Consider the following 20,253-nt stretch of genomic DNA (forward strand, 5'->3'; position numbering starts at 1 on the left):
TTCCACAAAAGCAGCTGCTTTTGCGGAAAAACTTGCCAGTTGTCTACACTGGCCGCTTGAATTTCTGATCTCATGTAAGATTGTCAGTGTTCTTGCGGAAATGCTATGCTGCTCCCGTTTGGGCAAAAGCCCTCTTGCACAAATGCTTTTGCACAAGAGGGCCAGTGTAGACAACGCAGTATTGTTTTGTGCAAAAAAGCCCTGATTGCGAAAATGGCGATCGGGCTTTCTTGCGCAAAACCGCATCTAGAATGGCATGGACGCTTTTCTGCAAAAAGTGCTTTTGCGGAAAAGCGTCCATGCCAATTTAGACACTCTTTTCCGCAAATGCTTTTAACGGAAAACTTTTCCGTTAAAAGCATTTGTGGAAAATCATGCCAGTCTAGACATAGCCAGAGACACATTTAAAATCACAATTGCCAATCAATGAAGCTGGCAGTATGTTTTTACCTTCAAACCAGAAATTACTAACTAAAACAGGGGTGCTGGAACAATTTTTATAGTGCGGGTGCTGAGAGCCACTGACCAAACTGACCTTTATATAATGAAAACCAAGTCAGGAGATGCTGCAGAAACCCCAGTAGCTCTAATTCCAGCATCTGTGAACTAAAACAAACTCATCTCTGTTATAGCTAAAAAGATCCCCTATATTACCTAGTCTGACTTCCTGTATACTCTCACTCCCCACCTCCCCCCACACACACTAAACTAACATCTATTTTACTCTCACAATCTTATATCACACTCAACACCCTTCTTCTGACAGTAAACAGACTTGGCCCAATAAAGGGAATTTCAATGACAAGAGCCCCACAGAAAACATCGGGTTGACAGGCCCTTCTCAACAAAATGGAGGAATGCAACTCTCACATCCCTCAACTGATCCCTTTGGTGACAGCACACATATCAGGCCATTAGGTTGTACAGCTCTGAACCCTAAGGGTAGTCATATTGACTTTGACCATTAGGCCATACATCCCTGAACTCAAAGGGCAATACTGACACTGATCCACGACCCACACTACTGTCAGCCTAAGAACCATCTGGTAGACCGTAACTACAGGATATCCTGATCCCAGTCTTCCCCAAAGAGGGATGGGGCATGGATATACCCTGATAGAAGCCTTTCATATAATGCCATTTGTAAAAAAAATCTCAAAGAGTAACAGCCTAATAGAGGACTCTCCAGTTGTCAATGACACAAAAGTCCAATAGGACTCTCTGGGATTGACCATTAGTCTGTTATTCCAAATTCTTCAAACCATGAGTAAAATCCTGGCCCTACTGAAGTCAATGGGAGTTTTGAGATGTTGACTTCAGTAGGGCCAGGATTTCGCCCACATGCTTTATTTTGTAGAAGACATTACACACAGTGGTTGTGTTTATCTCGTACAGTGGAAGTTGATTAATGCCTCCATCATCTGAAATACGTAATTCTCTCACAAAAACATCATATCTAGAGAGCAGCACAGCTATTATTAAAATGAAGATTTTATTTTTTTAAACATAAAATAATATTATTTTTAAAATGAATTTATAGCAACAGTCACCATTTCCTGAAAGGTTCCAGAAGCTGCCACAATTGACCTAAAGTCATTCTTAATTACTGAAAAGAAGAAGCAGAAGATTGGAAGAAGACACATCCATCTGGCCTAGCTGATTTGCTTCCAGCTTTAAGTAGAAACCAAATAAAATTGAAGTGAAAACTTGGCCATGAACAAGCTCAGGAGGGTCTTTGTTTTATTTCAAAGGTGTATACTTTAACTCAAACCATAATGGCAAGGCTTAAACTAGCACTGAAAGGGTGGCCCATTATATTTCAATTGCATGTTTACGTAGCATACTGCTACCAGAATTCAGAAAGCACATTTGCAACAAATTTCAAATGCTCTTAGTCAAGCTTTATATAAAGATTACCTTTATTTTAAATATTAACTTGTTTAAAGTTTGTTTTTAATCCTGAACATAGATTTACACTGTTGAGGTTAAAGGAAAGTACAAGTTTGATATTCTCAACAAATTTCAGTTTAGAAAACAGTATTTGATCAAAGTAATTGCTTTAATGATGTCGTGTGAAATAATTCTCTTTTCCTTTCCTTTTATATGCAAGTTCTCAAGATCTCTGCTCTGCCACAAAAAACAAGTTATAACTTCAAAAGGAACTTAATGTGGGTTGAAAAAAACCTAAACATTAAAAAAAAAAACCATCAAGGAAATCCTAATTTTGCTCTAGAAAAGTGATTGTTGTGATTACCGCCACTAATTGGCTGAGAATTGCACACACAGGCTATGCTAAACTTCTGCATTTTCCTTGCCCATTCTCTTTGATCCCTTCCTTCTTGTTTGTGTCATATGTGTGTTACAACTTGTCTTTTAGGCTTTGTCTACACTGGCAACTGAATGACAACATTTTTGTCCTTCAGAGGAGTTAGCCTCCCCTCCCCAAGATGAGAGTTTTGCAGTGGCAAGTGCCAGTGTGAACAATGCATTGTCAGCAGACAACAACGTAAATGCTACTGGTTAGGGTGAAAGATTTATATAGGCAATAGAGACAACAAACAGAAGCTACATTGTCCAGTAGGTCAGTGTCCCTAAAAGATGTGCAATACAGAAAAGGCCTTACACTGTAAGTCCCTAGGTCCAGGTGGTAGAGATTAACGTTTACTATATGTTTGAAAAGTTTAGCACAATGGGACAACAACCTAGCTATAGCCTCTCAACATGATATTAATGCAGGGAAAATTAGTTCCATTTTGCTGTCCTCCGTCATTGTGTTCAACTGGAAGCGATCACAAAAAGGTAAAAAATATACAGAAAATCATTTTAGCAATAACAGATATTATTGCAGACATTAACTGGCACCTTCATTTTATTGCAATATAATAATTGCCAGTAATCAAACAGAATATGTAGCTGTATAGGATATTTCTGAAGGCAATCAATTCTCTATGTGTGGTATGACAGAGATGTAAAATGATTCTTGGTTTTAGTAGGCATATGCCTCAGAAGTAAAATTATTTTAACACTTTTTGTGTTTAATTAAATTATCATGCTGTAGTCTCTTTTGTTCTTTAAATTAATCAATCCATGCTGAGATAAATGACCCCTAGAAAGCAGCTTCTATTGCTGCTGTGTAGCTATATCAGCACAGTATGCAACAGGGAATGGCTATTTTTAAAGCAAAGAGGAACAAAGGAATGCAGTGGAATTAACCACAAAAATAAAGTAAAAACAAAACATTTCACCCATTGTAATTTCTATGGTCTTCCAATATTTCTCTAGTGAAACAATAGAAACCATATTACGAGGCATCCAGTGAATTCTTCAGCTTTGTAACTCAGATGAGATTAAATGCAAAAAAGTTAATTTCAAACACTATTCAAACACATTTTTCTATAGACTGTTTCTTGAACATTGTCTTTTTTTCTGTTCTGATTTCAGAAGTTTAATTCTTTTGACAGATTTTACATAATATGCTATCTTGTTCATCAAGAGGTGGTCTGTTAGATTACACTCCTAAGTCATTTTTGAAAATGGAATTTAAACACAATTAGCTATGCTTTTTTAAAAAAAAAAAAAAAATTAGCCACACTGCTTAAACATTTTATACCTTTTTCTATGTAGCTTATTGTAGGTTTGATATATTATTGGACAATGACAATCTGACTAGAACTCTTATACACAGGAAAAAGATAAAAGACAAAAACTTCACATCTTCAGTGGATGAACTCTCTTCACAAAGCAATCCTTCTATATCTGACCTATCAGTCCTGATCCTCAAAGAAAATCTTCACATTTTCAAAAGATGAGCTGGGAGATTAATTTCATAATTGTGCTGGACACTAAAAAGCATGAAAAACTTAAAAAACAACAAATAGACCAGTAGCACCTTAAAGACTAACAAAACATGTAGATGAAACAAAATACAGGACTATGTAGCACTTTAAAGACTAACAAGATGGTTTATTAGGTGATGAGCTTTCGTGGGCCAGACCCACTTCCTCAGATCAAATAGTGGAAGAAAATTGTCACAACCATATATACCAAAGGATAAAATTAAAAAAATGAACACATGTGAAAAGGACAAATCAAATTTCAGAACAGAAGGGGGATAGATGGGAGCTGTAAATATGCAGGTAACTGTATGAGTCAGTGGGTTTTCTGTAGAGAGTGGTGTCTAATTTTCCATTGCTGATTTGTACTGTGCAGAACACACCATACAATCCATCATCTGTAGCCAAGCCCTTCGATACAACCGCATCTGCTCTAATCCCACTGACAGAGACCAGAAACTTCAGGATCTCTACCAAGCACTTATAAATCTCAACTACCCACCCGGAGAAATAATAAAGCAAATTGAAAGAGCCAGATGAATACCTAGAAACCAACTACTTCAAGACAGACCCAAGAAAACCAACAATAGAACACCACTTGTCATCACCTACAGCCCCCAACTTAAACTTGTCTAACACATTATCAATAAACTACAGCCTATATTGGAACAGGATACTAAATTCCGAGAGGCTCTAGGAGACAGACCCATGGTCTCCTATAGACAACCACCTAACCTCAAGATGATTCTTATCAACAACCACAGGACATACCACACTAATACCAACCCTGGTACCTTCCCTTGCAACAAACCCCATTGCCAGCTTGGTCCACATATTCACTTTGCTGATACCATCACTGGACCTAACCAAGTGAGTTATAAGATCAAAAACCCACATTCCTGCACATTCAGAAATATAATTTATGTTATCATGTGCCAAAAGTGTCCATCTGCTATGTACATTGGACAAATGTCTCAGACACTTCGCCAAAGGATCAATGCCCACAAAACAGATATTAGACAGGATCACAAAGAAAAAACAGTTTCTTGCCATTTCAACCAGAAAGGACATCAACGACTTGATTACCTGCATCCTGCTTCAAAGGCCTTTTAAGACTACACTTGCAAGAGAATCCTCTGTACTGTCATTCATGCTTAAATTCGACACTTTACACTTCAGTTTGAATAAAGACTCTAATTATCTTACCCATTACAAAGATAGCTTCCCCAATTATCACCTCTAATATCATTAGCTCACAGACATTTACCTCTCCCCCCCCCCCCATTCCCCTTCTGTTCTGAAATTTGATTTGTCCTTTTCACCTGTGTTCATTTTTTTAATTGTATCCTTTGGTATATATTGTTGTGACAATTTTCTTCCACTATTTGATCTGAGGAAGTGGGTCTGGCCCACGAAAGCTCATCACCTAACAAACCATCTTGTTAGTCTTTAAAGTGCTACATAGTCCTGTTTTTTGTTTCAGCTACACCAGATTAACACTGCTACATTTCTATCACTATAAAACATGTAGATGGTATCATGAGCTTTCATGGACAAAACCCACTTTTTCAGATCACAGGAGTATTAGAAGTCCAGATCCAAGAATAAATAAGGGAAGGGGGGGAGGGGAAAAAAAAGGAAGGGGGGAAAAAGAAAAAAGAGACAGAGAGACAGTGAGTAGATGTTTCAAATAGTTACAGAGGCTGATAAGAACAATTAGCACCTCCATTGTTTCATTGGTAGGTTAAGTCATAGGATGTGGAAGATAATGTGCAAGCCAGCGGATGTCCTTGTTCATACCATTTGCATAAAAAAATTAAACTTGTAAATGAAGTTATGTTCCAATCCTTCTCTGTGTATTTGGCTTGTGGAATTGGTCTGAAACAGAATGGTGACTTGGACATCCATTAATGAGTGTCCAGGGAGATTAAAGTGTTCTCCAACAGGTTTTTGTGTATTGCCTTTTCAGATAGCTGATTTGTGTCCATTAATTCTTTCCTGTACAGATTGTCCAGTTTGGCCAGTATACATGACAGTGGGGGCATTGCTGGCATTTGATGGCATAGATCAGTGGTCCCCATCCTTTTGGAGCTGCTGGGCACCTAGGAGTGGGCCGCGCATGCACCTCGTGCTTGGGGGCAATGACCCCATGCACCACATGTCCGAGGGTGGGGCCGCCAATTCTCTGCACTCCCGGAGCTGGCGCCCCCCATAGCCACGTGCCCGGGCCCAGCGCCCCCCATGTGCTGTGTGTCTGAGCACGGGGCCACACATTCGCTAAGTGCCCGGGGCTGGCGCCCCCATAGCCGCGCATCCGGGAGTGGGGCCGCACATTCACCACATGCCCAGGGCTGGCATCCCCCATAGCAGCATGCCCGAGGCCAGCGCTCCCCATGTGCCGTGTGCCTGGGCATAGGGCCTCCCATGCGCCGCATGCCCGAGGCCGGCGCTCCCCATGCGCCGCGTGCCTGGGGCGGAGCTGGCCCCGAGCACTTGGTGGGTGCACGTAAATGCGCCGGTGGGCACCACGGTGCCCGCGGACACCGCATTGGGGACCACTGGCATAGATCACATTAGTGGGTGGGCGGGGCTTATTACAGGGCTGGGTTCCTGGTGCCTATCGTGCCAACTCTGCCCACACATCTACACAAGTGATTTAATCACTGAACCCAACTACATCATCCACCAAATGAGAGGCTCATTTAACTGCACATCCACTAATGTGATCTATATATTTTGTGTACTCATGTCACAGTGGATGAGAAGTTTCTAACTATATTCTAATGTGAGATTTCTCTATTTCAGCTATAAATGTTAAGCTTTCAAAAATCATGAAACAGCTGTGAAAAGTAACGTTTTAGCATATTTCCTTTTTTCATCTTCAAATTCCTAGATAGTCATAAACAAGTAAACAAGTATGTCAAGTGATTGCCACCCAGCAGTGAAAGTAAGTTAAAATTTCTTGGAGGTATAGTACTACTGCAACCCAGGTCTCTTCCAGCTCTTTAAATAGCTTCCTGCTGGCTTTTGCCGGAGCTGTGCACAAGGGCGCACCCACTTACTTTCACCTCTGTTGCCACCTAAAATCTTCTATTTACTGCTGTACTATGGTACTATGTACTATGGAACTGTACTATGGTAAAGACAATTCAGCTTTATTAATGACTAGCTGTAAGCTCTTTTTGTTTGTAACTTAAATTATTTGGGCTGTTGGTATATATTTGGATACAGGGAAGGGTATCAGATGATGTCTAGGATTACACATTTCACCTGATGACTTAGGATGGTTCATATCGATTTGCCACACTAAGGCAGAGATACAAACTATTAATAGACTTTTTTCCTTCAGATTCAATGTCTATATGTATTAGGAGTTTGATATAGACTTATCAGGTCATCTGTTCATCACTGTACCAAACACAAGATTGGTCCCTGCACTGTCTTTAGTGCTCTGGCTGTCTAGTTTTGAATAATTATGCAACGAAATTTCCACTACTTCATTTGCTAGAGTATCTTATAATTTTATAGAATTTACCCATAGGACATTTTCTTTCATCAGCGTAAGTTTTCCATGGCTTAATTTAAAGTAATCACCCTCAGTTACAGGTTAAGGGATCATCACGCTATCTTACATTTCATCATTAAAAGCCGTAGACTATATTTTTATCACTTAGTTTTCATTTGGTCAAGATACCTTTGGTCAAGATAGCTTTCTAGATCTCTTCCAGGAGTCAATACCTTCAAGCCCCTAAATTATTTTGGCTTTTCTATTCTCTGAATTTCTTCCATGTTATTGATAACTTTCTTGTGCTGATATTTACAAATGCACTTAACTCTTTGTACGTTAAAATTCAATAACCAAATTTCCTTTTTATATAAAATAGTAAACTCAAATGTCATAAGTTTTGACTTCTCTGAATTAAATGGTGAAAATATTTTCTTCTTGAAATTTACATAGACTTCTACAGAGAATGTCTCAGTAACAGTAGATTTGCTCTTGGTCTTCACAATCAATTTTTTTATCATATATTTGGTTTTTCAGTGGCAGCTTAACAAAGCTAAAATTTCACAACAAGCTACTTGTGAATTCATGTTTCAGAAATGTGGAAATTCTTTTCAACAGTATAATTTAAGTTTGGGGTGTCACCTGAGTTACTCACAATGTAAAAATCTACAGGGTATGAATGCACAAGCTAAAAGTAAAGCAACACACACTTTTGTTTTTCCCAGTTATGTAATAACATGTGATACTAATGACCTCTGCTCTTGCATTTGCCTCCTAGATGTACAGGAACCAAAAGAATACTGTCATCTAAAATTCCTGTTTGTAGCAGAAACGTTGCATGGTTAATCTTAGTTTAGGACCCCGGAAGGTAGAATCTGCTGCATAACTAACACAATTTGACAAGCACAACTGCACTCTTAATGTTGACACAGAATTTGTTGGGCTATGAAGCCAATTAAAGAACAAAACAGGTTTAAAACTGTATGGAAATTACTCAGCTGTTTGCACTATTTTTATAATATGAAAAAAACTAATAAAGAAAAATTGCTAATGACATGAAAGGTAAGAACTGCAATTAGTTTGAAGTCTGAAAAAACAATGCAGGAGGTTAGATTAGTCTATTTACACTGTTCTCCCCTCCACACTCAAATGAGCTATAATAGACACACTGTGACTAAAAAATAGTCAAACCAAAATGTGAGATTTTCACTTGTATTTGCATATCATTAAAGAGCTGTCAGATTTTTTTAAACTTCTCAACTCAGGATTAACTATACCAAGGCCAGCCCAGCAGGTGTTCCTCTAAGCTGTTCTTAAAAACCTCCAGTGATGAATATACTACAGTCTCACTAGAGAATTTGTTCTGGTGCTTAACTATCTTCGTAATTAGAAAGTTTCTGCTAATAGTCAACCAAAATCTCCCTGGCTCCAAATAGAGCCACTTACTTCTTGTCTTTTCTTCAGTGAACATGGAGAACTGGTCATTTTTACAACAGTCTTAACATACTTGAAGACACTGATTGTGTCTCCTCTCAGCCTTGTCTTCTTTAGATAGAATACATGCAGTTTCTTTCTACCTTAGGTCATGTTTTTGAAACCTCACCACTTTTCTTGATCTCTTCCAATCTTTCTCCAATTTGTCCACATCATACTTAAAGTGTAGTACTCCAGTGGAGGCCTCACCAAAGCTAAATCTCTGTTGTAGATCGCCTCTACTGATTGGGCTAGGGACTACTCTATTTGCTTAGCATAAACATTAAAAATGCACCTGGCCTATTTGCACCTTTAGTTTCTAGATTCTAGTGCTGAAACCACCTGTACCATTTAACTCCAGTCTTGTGGTACATCCAGCCAGCTTCCACCTGCCCCTCAGCCCTCATACTACTGCCTATGATATGGTTGGCTTGGCGGGAGCCAGTATGTGCGGGAAGCTGAGTTGAAAGCCAGCCCCCACACACACTGGCTGCCGCCTGCCCTCTTCCCGAGCCCCCTCTCCCATGCTGCTGTCTCTATAGCAGTGTGGTGGGGCAGGTGGCTCCACGGGAGCCGACTCCCATTTTCATCCCCCTACCACGATTCTGCCTTTGAGAGAGTACTTCTTCATGCAACACAAAGTCAGCCTGTGGAATTGTTGTCAAGAAATGTTGAGAAGGTCAAAACTATAACAGGGCTAAAAAATTACTAGATGAGTTCATGAAGGATAGATCCATGAATGGCTATTAGCCTAGATAGCCATGGAGGCAACCCTGTGCTCAGAGGCAACACATGAGGGGTCACGTGCTCCCCCAAATGGTTCGTCCAACCAACCCAGGCCTCTGCAGAGCCCAGGGTGGCCCATGTGACAAGCAGGGGGCATGGTGCTGGCAGTGGGATGAGGCTCATCCCTATGCTCACCATTGGTGGGGGGAAGAGGAGTGGCCCTGCCCCAGCCTGCTCCACTCCCCTGCCTCCAGCCTCATTGCTTGGGGAAGGGAACTTAGGAAAGGGGTGGAATCAACCATGCACTCACTGGTGGTGGCAAGGGGAGTGACGCAGCTGGAAGTAGGTTGGGGCTGAGTTACTCTGCTTTCCACTGCCACTGCCAGTGAATGTGGAGGCTGATCTCTGGTATTGGCAGCATGCCCCCTGCTAGTTCACAGGTCACATCGCTTGGGGGAGGAGGTTTGGGGGAAGAGGTGGAGCGGGGAAAGAGACTTGGGGGATGGGATGGAATGGGGGCAGGAAGAGGTGGGGCCGTTCCCAGGTTAGGGGTGAGGAGGAGTAATGTGGGGGTGGTCACTTGGCTGGTGCCCCCCTTGTGTCCCTCCCTAACACTCTCCATGTTCTGGGTGTCCTCTGTCTTTGATTGACAAATGTTCAGAGTGAATAACAGGGTAGGGATCATGACTTAATGATAATCTGTTCTCTTCACTCCCTCAGAAGCCTCTGGTGTTAGCTAGTGTTGGAAGACAGAATAGACCAATGTCATGCATCTGACGAAGAGGGTCTTTGCCCACGAAGGCTTATGCTCCAACACTTCAGTTAGTCTATAAGGTGCCACAGGACTCCTCGCTGCTAGAATAGACCAATGGTCTGAACCAATATGGCTGTTCTTATGAGACAACTCAGGGATTTTCGGCTTGTGGTATAAATCTATTTTATACAACTGAAATATATTGTGAAAATCTCTAAGAAGCACACCATTCTTTACTGATCCAGATAATAGTTTTGAACATGTAACCTTGCCTTATAGAACACATGGCACACACACAGAATTACCAATGTGAGTTTCTCTTTTCCTAACAAGCTTTCAAAGTGATTATCAGTTAAATAAAAAAATTAAGTAACTTTGATTATTAACTTCTTTTCTTTAAAATGGCAATGCCCAACTCTAACAGATGGCTGGTGGTCAGAAGCTATTCTAATCTGAACTATTTGTTAGAGTGCAAATTCAGATAAAATCATACTGTATTCTAAAATGTAAAATAAGAATCAGAAATTAACTGGAAATCTTGAAGGAAAATGTTGGTTTTTTCTTCCTTTATGTGAAACTTGAGCCTTTGTTAAAATGCAGTGTGCTGAATATATTGACAGGCTCAGCAAATGTTGTATGCAAAACAGGTAAGTCATAGATTTGCTGGCATTTAGGTATTCTCTTGGCAGTACAAGACAATTTTCCGCAGCTCTGACAGTGTAAAGTAGGAAGTATGTTGAACAAGATACTGCATGTTAATTAAAAATACTGAAGTTGGATGTCGAGTTTGAAAGAAATTTGACATAACAAAACCAAATAAAAATGTTAACTAATCCATGTCTACACCGTAGAGCATTTCCGGGATACCAGAGGTATCCCGGAAAAGCTTTTCCGCGTCCAAGAAATGTGTCTGCTTTTCCAAAAAAAATTTCAGAGAAGCAGATGTATTTTTTTGGCATCCCTGTAAACCTTGTTCTGTGAGTAAGAAGGGATGTACCAAAAGAGGGGTTTTTCCCCAACATTTGGCTCCGTGTAGACAGGCCAAATGTCAGAAAAGCCTCTTTCAGAAGAAAAGTGGAAAAAGATATACAAATTGTGGTTCAAAATTTGAGTATCTTTTTCTGACTTTTCTTGGTAGTGTAGACATAGCTTTAGTGTTTTTCAACAAAAATATAAAAGTGTATTTAATTCTGTGCAAAACTCTTAATATATTTAGTGTTATAGAAAAATGCACAAGCCGGATTGAAATGTGATTTTCTCATGTATCATGGAAGCTAGAGATGATTTAAATTTCTCTTCCATATGCAGCCAAAATATTTGTGATGGAGTTATACTGCATCGTGCTCTTGCTCCGAGTGCTGTGTAGCAAACCAGCCCCTTGTCGGCAGGCTCTTTTCTTCCCACACTCTTTCTGGCTGGGCTGGTACCCCACAAAGTCCAATACCCTCCACTCCAGGGTTCTAGCTGGAAAGAGCCTAGCCCTGTGCGTGCCAAGGCCCCACACAGCATGGGCATGGGGAAGGTGCTCCATCTCCCAGCTAAGTTCTGGAGTGATGGTGATAGTGGGGGGTGATTTTCAACCTGTTCCTGCCTCAGACCATAGGGCCATAAAAATAGGAAGGCAAATAGAAAGAATTCAAATAGGTGGTATTTCTTTTTAATGGGTGCTCAGTCAACTTAATGTTAATTTGTATATTTGTACAGGCTGTACCTCTGAAAACCAGCACTCTCTCGTCCAGCCACATCTGTGGTCCTAGCCCTGGATGTCCTAGGCCAAAGAGCCCGGGAGTCTAATAGCACAAGGGCCAGCCAGGGCTGAGGACAGCATGGCTAGCCCAGCCAAAGGCCAGGGCCCCATGGCAGCTTTTGGCAGCCAGTGGCAACGCAGAACCAGACCAGAGTCCCTGTCAGCACATGGCAACATAAAGGCTGGAGTCTCTGGCAGCCTGTGGCAGCACAGAGCCAGGGTTGGAGCCCCAGCCAGCAAATGGGGCTGGGTCAGAGTCAGAGCCCATGGCAGCATGGCTTGGGGGTTGGAGCCCCACAGCAGTGCGGGATGGTACTGGACCCGCATGGCAGCAGCCCCTAAAAGCCCGTAGCAATGCAGGACCAGGGCAGAAGCCTGCAGCAACCTGGTAGCCACCCAGCAGTGCTGATTAGGCAGTGGGCTTGGGGCCAGTGGCAGGGCACTTCCCCCGATCCAGCAAATTCACTCATTAGGAACCAGTCTGGTTCAAAAGATGCTAGACTAGGGTGGTCCTACATATACTTCAGAGTTCTGACTGATTAGAATTCAGTTGAATACAAGTAATTAAAACAGGTGTTCCATATTCAGGATAGGGAAATATGTTCACCCTACATACATGTACACTCATTTTACAAAAGGTCAAAGGAACATAAAGTAGATTTAATCACAGTGGACAGTTTCAAATCACATCTAAGTTTGGATTCAATTTTATAATCTCTTTATCTCACAAAGTTTTGTAGGGAGATTTTGACAAGAATCATCTCATTTTATTTGGTCTGAAATTTTGGTTATATGAAAACTGGAAAATATGCCACCTCTAATTTTAGACCTAATTCAGAAGTAACAAACAAACTGAAACCAGAGTTTTGCCGCAATACATAGCTAGCTCAATCTGTTACATGCTGCTTGCATGGAGAATTTCCTACAATGTTCCATAAATGGCTTCCAAGAGTTATCCTTTTCACAACAAAGATGATTTAGTCACCCTCTGCTCCTCAGGATTTTACTTCTCAAATAGCTTTGTCACTGGTACTAAATTATGTAAACAACATTATTGTATGATATGGTCTTGAGTCATCTTCAACTTGATTTCACAGTTGCATTGTGTTTGACTTAAACAATGCTTTAAAATGTGAATACAGGGTTATTTTTTGGTTGAGTTACTCATATCCTATTTTTATACAGATGTTAAACATGCTTCAGACTATGAAGGCATTACCTCTGTAGGTCTAGGTATTTATTGCCCTGCAGGATACCCAGCATGTGGAAAGCATGATTAAATGTGACACAGAGAGTTCATGAATCCACCAAGGAAAATAGAGTCTGAGGATTTCTGTTATATAATACATAAAAATAATTCAGTAAAATGATGTAACTGTGACCCCACCATTACAGTATTATTATTTTGAGAAATGCAAAAAGGAAAGTTACAGATGCTCACTTTTTTAAAACCATACATTCAACGTTCTATAGCAGAAGCATTCTATAGTAAGATGTTAGCAAGGAGATTGATGAAGTCTACAAAGAATTTATCTGGAAGATAATCTCAATGGCTAAGGCGGCAAAGATGCTGAAAACAATGATTGCAAGCAGAGGATCAGTGAGGAAACTGTGACTCTAACCTATCTACCAACACAAAATATTGCTAGTAAATGAATTCAGCACAGATCTGGATGTGTGGAGATATACAAAAAGAGTTCCCTGAAAAAGAGCAATTCTTACTTTAATTACAGGCAGTCCCCGACTTACGCGGATCCGACTTATGTCGGATCCACACTTACGAACGGGGCTTTTCTCGCCCTGGAACTCGCGGGCGGCGGGACCGCCCAGAGCGCAGCGGTCCCGCCACCGTGTCTTCCGGGGCGAGAAAAGCTGCTCCGGGTCTCCCTGGTGTGCTGGGGGGGGGACTCTTCTCCTCTCCCCGGGCCCTTAAAGGGGTAGACTCTGGCCAGACGGCACTAGAGTCAGCCAGCCCTGCCAGGAGTCTCTGCCCTGAACCAGTGGCTGCAGGATAAGCCAGGCAGCCAGTGCCAGTGAGACGTCCCCTGCCCAGTCCCCCAGCACCCAGGGGCCAGCCAGGGGCCGTAGACGGCGCGCGGCCTCCTGGTCTAGTGCGGAGGTCATGGACCTCATTGAGGTTTGGGGGCAGGCCCCCAACGTCCATGATCTCCGCACTAGGAGGAGGAATGCGGCCGTCTATGGGCGCATAGCAGCCGCCATGGCCAGCAGGGGACACAGGCACACCCAGGAGCAGGTGTGCATTAAAGTTAAACAGCTGCGGCAGGCGTACGCCAGGGCCACAAGGGGCGGTGCCGCTGCAGGGGCTGCCACCTGCCCCTACTTCACTGCCCTTCACCAACTATTGGGGGGCAGGGCGGTCCGTGCCAGCCCGGGGGACATCGAGCCGGGACCAGAGGGCCCTGACCTGGGCACACCAGAAGGGTCACCGCCAGCAGTGTCGTCTAGGGAGACCGTACCGGGTAAGTAGTTTGAATTAAGTAGTTCGCGGGGGGAGGTGGGAGGGAGACCAGGGACCGCGCGCGTGGGCCATGCCTTCCACGGATCACGCAGACACCTGTGCACGTGAGAGCACGTGCCATGCCACCCTTGGGCAGGTGGCTCCAGCTGCGTGACACCCAGGGGCCATTGCCCAATAGGCACATGCTTGTGCAAAGAGACGTGACATGCTCCCGACCCCGGGGCAGGACCCAGCAGGATGATTTCCCTTCACATGTCCCCTCTACACGGAGGCAGGGGACATCGCCCCCTCCCCCCCACCGCCCCGGCCACATTATACATGGCACAGGGACATGGGTGCAGTCTTGGGGCAGCTCCCAGTCCCGGGGAGAGCCAGACATCCTGACCATGGCCTCTGTACAAGCACAGCGGCTGTGACGGTGCAGGACATGGTCACCCTCACGTTGTGGAGTTGGGGAGGGGGCTGGGCATCATCCTCTGCGTCCCCAGAGAGAACTGACCACTTCTCTTCTGTCTCTACAGCTGCACCAGCTGCTTGTGCAGGGCGCATCACCCCGCCCGGGACATGCTCCCGCACCCGCGGCCTGCTCCAGACCGCCAGCACGGAGCAGGAGTACAGGGACCAGCACCTTGGGGCTCTGCGAGCCGTGCACCGCACACTACAGGCGTGGATGAGGGAAGACCTGCAGGTCCGCCACGAGCTGCTGGCTGTGCTCCGAGGGCTGAGCACCAACCTGCAGCTCCTGCTGCAGAGCATGGTGCCCTGTGCTGGTCCTGCACCTGCTGCCCCCCCAACTGCTGTCCCTCCTCCCACTCCTGCTCCCCCTCAAACCTCTCCCTCCTAAACCCCCACAACCTCTTCCTCAATGTCCACACCCCCCACCTCAACCTCCGCACCCTCCACCCCATCCCCCCGGGGACGCCGAGGCCCCCTTCCTCGCCGTGCTGGGAGGCGGTTGGCCTGGCGAGACCCCCACCCCTGATCCTTCAGTTTCCCCACCCCCTCCTTTCCCTTGCTTCCCCCTTTCAGCTCCCTCCTCCCAGTTTTCCCCCTCCCCTCTCCCAGCCTCTCTCTTTCCCTCTCCCACCTCCTTTTCCCAGTTTCCCTGAGTTTTGTTAAACAGAGTTTCTATTTTTGAACACACGTGTCCTTTATTTTGTACATCAAGAAGAGGGGCTAGGGAAGGGTAAGTGGAAGGAGGTGAGGGAGGACTGGGGCACGAGCCCCCGATGGGGAGGACTGGGCTGGCTCTGTGGGCTTCTGGGGGTGGAAGCTCTCCTGCAGTCCCCCAATTGCCCCCTCTCCCCAGATGGCAGCCTGCGGCACGTGCATCCGGTCTGATGGCCGAGTGGTGTGATGTGCCCAGTGTGGGTAGTCCGGGCACTCCAAGCCAGGACTGGTTTGCAAGCGGGGCACCCCTGAGAACTGTCTGTCCGGGGTGGGGGTCGGGTCCCTTTAAGCGCAGCCCTGGGCTAGCCTGAGACAGCATCTCCACGCTCTAAGTCCTCCTCTGATGCCCTGCCGGCACTGCTTCCAGCCATCCTTAAGCCCAGTTCAGGGTCCACTCTGTGTGGACATGCTAGTTCGAATTAGCAAAACGCTAATTCGAACTAGTTTTTTAGTCTAGATCCGTTAGTTCGAATTAGCTTAGTTCGAATTAACTAATTCGAACTAAGTTAGTTCGAATTAACGTTGTAGTGTAGACGTACCCAAGGGCTGTGTCTACATTGGCATCCCTTTTCGGAAAAGGGATGCTAATGAGACACATCGCAATTGCAAATCCGCGGGGGATTTAAATATCCCCAGCGGCATTTGCATTTACATGGCTGCCGCTTTTTTCCGGCTTGGGGATAAGCCGGAGAAAAGCGCCAGTGTAGACGTGACTCTCCGATAAATAAGCTCTTTTCTGGAGGATCTCTTATTCCTACTTGAAAGTAGGAATAAGGGATCCTCCGGAAAAGGGCTTATTTTCCGGAGAGTCACGTCTAGACTGGCGCTTTTCTCCGGCTTATCCCCAAGCCGGAAAAAAGCGGCAGCCATGTAAATGCAAATGCCGCGGGGGATATTTAAATCCCCCGTGGATTTGCAATTGCGATGTGTCTCATTAGCATCCCTTTTCGCGAAAGGGATGCCAATGTAGACACAGCCAAGCTGAGGTGTCTGCTGAGAAAAGCCGCTCTGCGTCTCCCTGGTCTGCTGGGTGGGGGGCGCTAGCTTCGCATCTCTCTGGTCTGCTGGGGGGAAGCAGCTAGTAACCTGGGGACTACCTGTAGTCCAAAAGATGAAAAACACATCATCTATGGCCTAATGTAGGGAAACATAATGTTCCCTGGGTTTGATTCCTGTCCCTCAGTGTCCCTTTAACACTGTTTAACATTCTTCAAAAACCTCCTCTAAAGCAGAGATTGATAACCCAATTTATCAACACGTTTTCTGCATGCAGAAAGGTCGGTGCATTGTTGACCTCTGAAACACGTGAATTCATTGATAGCTTTTCAATTGTCGTAGGGTTTGGGCGCTTCTTCTCTTTAAAAATGCCATCCGTTTCTCGTATCATATTGACAAACGGATGAAAACTAAAGAAGCTTCCTACTGTAGTCTTTGTGTCTAACACAATGGCATTATAAATACTACAAGAACAACTAAGTATATATTTATACTTAGCCATAAAAGGAGATTTTTCTGTGTTGGACATGTATACTCAAGCCTGTGTATTTTTGTGAGTCAAAGTATGGAGAGATTACAATGTTATCTTGGATATCCATTTTTAAACAGGAAATAATACTATGCAGAATGAGTGAAATTCAAACAAGTGTGAAGGGGAAACATAGAAGGCCCTCCACAATTATCAAGGCCCTGCTTAGTTTAGGAAAATCTTTACCACTCACAAAAGCCAGCACACAAGTGAGTACCTGGGAGTACTATGGGGAGAGTGCACACCAGTGGTTCCCATGGCTATGATCACTTTTAGCCCACAGGCTAGTACAGCAGGAAAGTTCAAAGGAGATGGGACCAGTACTGCAGCCTCATACTTAAATTATGGATTGAAGTAGGTTTTGTCACCCCAGTGCTCCCTTCCAGTACACATACACTTTACCATATAAAGCCCAATTTCTCAAGATTTATGGAGATAAAGTGAATTTTACCCTGAGAGCATCTGGTTTTTAAACTTCCTATTTAATTTACATCCTCTGTGGCCAGGTTATTAAGGAACAGTATTTTTTTTCCCACACACTACTCAAACAGACCTGACTTTCTATTCACTGAGGAGCATCGGAACACACGCCCACTATCCTTTGAGTCAATACAATGCATTTTATTACGCTTTAGCTAGACAGCAAAATTGCATTCTAAATACTGAAGTTATCTTTGTTACTGAAACCTCCCTAGTACTATAAAACTTTTTTCATCTGTAACCCAATAATTTTAATCTGTAAACCAATACAAACAAATGGAAGATTTTCTTGAAATTTGTTATGATCTTTTTTAAACAATACTGTTTCAGGGATAGACATTGTACTATATGTAAATTTCAGCAAAACACATCTTTATGAGATCATGAGCTAAGCACTACAATTTTCAGCTAAACACCTCTTTTTATGAGTTCATAGCTCAGCTGTCAGAAGTAATGAGTTTTTACTTATGACAGCTGAACTATAAACTCATAAAAAGAGATGGTTATAATGAGAATGCTAATATGAGGTATATTAGCTAGAGAAAGCTTCAACAATATTAAAAATGGACATGTTTGTCGCATTTTTTGACAACAGGCCCTTAATGGAAAATTACTAAAAGATTTATCCCAACTACTGTCTCTATAATTTTGCGCACTTGCCTTAATTTTTAAATAATCTCATTTCGAGGCAATACATCAAATGTTATATATCTACCATTAATCACAACCAATACATTCTGAAGCATAATGTCCTTTCAATGAGCACTTGTTTCATTAAAACTAATAGACATTGCACATTCATATTGATAAGAGAGAGAAGGAATGGAGAAATTGGGCAAGATATAGACTCATAGACTTTAAGGTCAGAAGGGACCATTATGATCCTCTAGTCTGACCCCCTGCACAGTGCAGGCCACAAAATCTCACCCACCCCTCCTAGAATAATCCTCTCACCTATATCTCAGATATTGAAGCCTTCAAATACTTTGAAGGCCCCAAGATGCAGAGAATCCTCTAGCTGTGATCTGTACCCCATGCTACAGAGGAAGGCAAAAAACCTCCAGGGCCTCTGCCAATCTACCCTGGAGGAAAATTCCTTCCTGACCCCAAATATGGCGATCAGCTAAACCCTGAGCATGTGGGCAAGACTCATCAGCCAGACACCCAGAAAGTTCTCTATAGTAACTCCTATCATCCCTCCATTGACCTATTTCCCACTGATAATGAATGGTCAATTAGTTACCAAGATCATGTTATCTCATCAAACCATCCCCTTCATAAACCCATCTAGTTTAATCTTGAAACCAGATAGATCTTTTGCCCCCACTACTTCCCTTGGAAGGCCGTTCCAGAACTTCACTCCTCTAATGGTTAGAAACCTTCGTCTAATCTCAAGTCTAAACTTCCTACTAGCCAGCTTATATCCATTTGTTCTTGTGTCCACATTGGTATTAAACTTAAATAATTCCTCTCCCTCCCTGGTATTTATCCCTCTAATATATTTAAAAAGTGCAATCATGTCCCCCCTCAGCCTTCTTTTGTTTAAAGTAAACAAGCCAAGCTCCTTGAGTCTCCTTTCATAAGACAGGTTTTCCATTCCTCGGATCATCCTAGTGGCCCTTCTTTGTACCTGTTCCAGTTTGAATTCATGCTTCTTAAACATGGGAGACCAGAACTGCACACAGTATTCCAAATGGGGTTTCACCAATGCCTTGTATAATGGGACTAACACCTCCTTATCCCTACTGGAAATACCTCGCCTAATACATCCCAAGATCGTATTAGCCTTTTTCACGGCCATGTCACAATGGCGGCTCATAGTCATTCTATAATCAACCAGGACTCCGAGGTCCTTCTCCTCCTCCGTTACTTCCAACTGATGTGTCCCCAGCTTATAACTAAAATTCTTGTTATTAATCCCTAAATGCATAACCTTACACTTCTCACTATTAAATTTCATCCTATTGCTATCACTCCAATTTACAAGATCATCCAGATCTTCCTGTATGATATCCCGATCCTTTTCTGAATTGGCAATAGCTCTCAACTTTGTGTCATCTGCAAATTTTATTAGGACACTTCCACTTTTGGTGCCAAGATCAGCAATAAAAAGATTAAATAAAATTGGCCCCAAAACTGATCCCTGAGGAACTCCGCTGGTAACCTTCCTCCAACCTGACAGTTCATCTTTCAGTATGACCCGCTGTAGTCTCCCCTTTAACCAGTTGCTTATCCACCTCTCAACTTTCATATTAATCCCTATCTTTTCCAATTTAACCAATAATTCCCCATGTGGTACTGTATCAAATGCCTTACTAAAGTCGAGGTAGATTAGATCCACTGCATTTCCTTTATCTAAAAAATCTGTTACTTTCTCAAAAAAGGAGATCAGGTTGGTTTGGCACGATCTACCTTTTGTAAAACCATGTTGTAATTTGTCCCAATTGCCATTAGCCTCAATGTCTCTAACTACTTTCTCCTTCAAAATTTTTTCCAGGATCTTACATACTACAGATGTCAAACTAACAGGCCTATAGTTACCCGGGTCGCTTTTTTTCCCT

General features: G+C 43.2%; 1 protein-coding gene across 6 annotated transcripts in view; it reads right to left on the reverse strand.

Annotated features, from left to right (window-relative positions):
* The window catches only part of PPFIA2 (PPFI scaffold protein A2), a 601,388-nt gene that overhangs the window by 267,969 nt on the left and 313,166 nt on the right, over positions 1 to 20,253 (reverse strand). The window lies entirely within an intron of this gene.

Source organism: Pelodiscus sinensis, chromosome 1, assembly GCF_052426305.1.
Source record: "Pelodiscus sinensis isolate ZL-2025 chromosome 1, ASM5242630v1, whole genome shotgun sequence".
Classification (NCBI taxonomy): domain Eukaryota; kingdom Metazoa; phylum Chordata; order Testudines; family Trionychidae; genus Pelodiscus; species Pelodiscus sinensis.